We start from the raw sequence: 3,520 nt of genomic DNA, 5'->3' as shown, positions 1-3,520 counted from the left end.
ACAGAATTACAGTAGCAGGCAGCAAATTTTTATCGCTTCATTTCTTTGTTTATAAACACTTAGATATAACAAGGTATATGAAGATAATTAAGATACTTTTAGTTCACCCATTTCTTCTTTTTCATGCATCAAAACGCAACATGAATCGTAGAGTTGAGGGGTGAGTAAGGAGTTTTACACACATCCAACAGTCACTGCTACAATCTCTTGTAGAATCGATAGACATATGGTTCCCAGGTTGCCAGTCGTGTACAGTATCTTGAACTGCATGACTGGAATACGGTACATTCTTAAAAGTGTGCTCCTGTAGATGGCTGCACTCTCTCTCATTAAATAGTTTAACAGTTAGTCGGTAGTCTCTTACTCTGATAGTATGATCATCTAGTACCACTAATGGGGAGAGAATGCTTCTCTGGAATATAACAAAATACTGCTTTGAGACAATACATAGAGGATTCCACTCATAGGGATAATACACTACTGGCCATTAAAATTGCTACACCACGAAGATGACGTGCTACAGACGCGAAATTTAACCGACAGGGAGAAGATGCTGTGATATGCAAATGATTAGCTTTTCAGAGCATTCACACAAGGTTGGCGCCGGTGGTGACACCTACAACGTGCTGACATGAGGAAAGTATCCAACCGATTTCTCATACACATACAGCAGTTGACCCGCGTTGCCTGGTGAAACGTTGTTGTGATGCCTCGTGTAAGGAGAAGAAATGCGTACCATCACGTTTCCGACTTTGATAAAGGTCGGGTTGTAGCCTATCGCGATTGCGGTTTATCGTATCGCGACATTGCTGCTCGCGTTGATCGAGATCCAATGACTGTTAGCAGAATATGGAATCGGTGGATTCAGGAGGGTAATACGGAACGCCATGCTGAATCCCAACGGCCTCGTATCGCTAGCAGTCGAGATGACAGGCATCTTATCCACATGGCTGTAACGGATCGTACAGCCACGTCTCGATCCCTGAGTCAACAGATGGGGACGTTTGCAAGACAACAACCATCTGCACGAACATTTCGACGACGTTTGCAGTAGCATGGAATACCAGCTCGGAGACCATGGCTGCGGGTACCCTTGACACTGCATCACAGACAGGAGCGCCTGCGATGGTGTACAAAACGACGAACCTGGATGCACGAATAGCAAAACGTTATCTTTTCGGATAAATCCAGGTTCTCTTTACAGCATGATGATGGTCGCATCCGTGTTTGGCAACATCGTGGTGAACGCACATTGGAAGCGAGCATTCTTCATTTCCATACTGGCCTATCACCCGGCGTGATGGTATGGGGTGCCACTGGTTACACGTCTCGGTCACCTCTTGTTCGCATTGACGGCACTTTGAACAGTGGGCGTTACAGTTCAGATGTATCACGACCCGTAGCTCTACCCTTCATTCGATCCCTGCGAAACCATTTCAGCAGGATAATGCACGACCGCATGTTGCAGGTCCTGTGCAGGCCTTTCTGGATACAGAAAATGTTCGACTGCTGCCCTGGCCAGCACATTCTCCAGATCTCTGACCAACTGAAAACGTCTGGTCAATGTTGGCCGAGCAACTGGCTCATCACAATATGCCAGTCACTACTCTTGATGAACTGTGGTATCGTGTTGCAGCTGCATGGGCAGCTGTACCTTTACACGCCATCCAAGCTCTGTTTGACTCAATGCCCAGGCGTATCAATTATGGCCAGAGGTGGTTGTTCTGGGTACTGATTTCTCAGGATCTATGCACCCAAATTGCGTGAAAATGTAATCAGCCGTCAGTTCTAGTATAATATATTTGTCCAATGAATACCCGTTTATCATCTGTATTTCTTCTTGGTGTAGCAATTTTAATAGCCAGTAGTGTATTACTTTGACTTCACTACATCATGGATTTTAGAAATCCACCAATGGGTAAAACTCACAGTCCAATATCATTCTAGCTCTGACACATTTACAGGCGTTCTCGTTTAAGGTGTAACTTAATGTAAACAGCGTTATTTGTGATGACATGGTTAGCCTTTGAAAGTTTCCACATGACTATACGTACGATTTATCAATAACTGTTAAAACATACCTAGCAACTTAAACAATTGTGCACAAAATTATAATTTTGATCACCTTTTTATTATTAATGTAGAATAATTTTTTCTTCTCATTGAAGGTGATACACACTCATCACATATTTCTGATGTGTTGTGACACGAGGACCACGGGTACCAAGGGAATGTGTACAGTGCAGCAGTCTTATGCCTACCCTGCCTTGCTGACAGTCACGTGTTGGATATCACACACGTATCATGGCTGTCAGGCGCCAACTGCCTCTCTATTCATGCAGTTCTCATCTCGGTATGTTTGAGCTAGTAGTGTGAAATATACATATATGCACATAATTATGTTGGATGTGTTGGATATTTACCATTCATTATGAGTTTTAGGCGGTGCTTTTGCACATGTCATATGCTATTTCTTGGCATATTATTGTGGAGGTGTTTGAATACATCCCACACATTATGCATTTTAAGTGGCGTGTTTACACACGTCATTTTTTATTCATTGGCATATTTACACATTGTATGCTGTTGGTCGACATATTACTATGGAGGAATTTGAACATATGTTATTAGTTATACATTTTTAGTTCGTGTATTTACACAAGTCACTTTGGACGTTACGTTACCATGATCACGGCGTCCTATTCAGTGCACATTTGTATGATATGACGGCGGCCACCTTAACCTTCACGTTGCCTAGGCAACGACGTCGTTTTTAAATTCATACCAGGGAGCACTAATATACAACGGCGTGTATGCATTTTAATGGTCATGTATTTTAATGTAATTTTACCCTTCATTATCTCTTGATGTAATAACTGTGTGCGTATAATTATCATTCTCTCGTTTATTCGTATCGACGAAACATTAGTAAGAACGATGTGTTTGTCTTTCACACCAGTGTAAATAGATAACACTGATTGTTTTGTTGTTTTGTTTCTTTATTTTACTTTAACGTAAACGACTATTTGCCTTATGCTTGATAATGTGTTAACATTTTATGTACGCGTGAGACAACTGAGGAGCAGCCAGCTCCAGCCATAGGGGTAAACGCTATAACGCTTCTCTGTTTTTTTAATACAACGATACTGTTTGTAATTTTTACTACAGCCTTTCTGTAACTTATTTTAAAGCCATATATAATAATAATATTTGTAATTTTGCTGTCCCTACCCCTGCAGGGCCAAAAATTCTGAAGATGGCTTTTACATAAGCCGAAACCAGTAAATAAACAAATATTATTGCGATCTTGAATGTTCATTCTAACTTAAATACCGACAAGTAGACAGTTAGTTGGCTGCTGAAATGGCATTTCCGATCGCTATAAAGGAATCCCAGGAACAAACACTTCAAAAAGCATGACTGTATTTACCAAATCCCATCACCACTTACGGACAACTGTACATAGTCTTTCCAAAGGTACCTAAATCACCTAACAAGTCTGTATCCTTAAAGAAAACGA

This window comes from Schistocerca piceifrons, chromosome 1, assembly GCF_021461385.2.
Source record: "Schistocerca piceifrons isolate TAMUIC-IGC-003096 chromosome 1, iqSchPice1.1, whole genome shotgun sequence".
NCBI classification, from domain to species: domain Eukaryota; kingdom Metazoa; phylum Arthropoda; class Insecta; order Orthoptera; family Acrididae; genus Schistocerca; species Schistocerca piceifrons.
Note: the sequence above shows the minus strand (reverse complement) of the source record.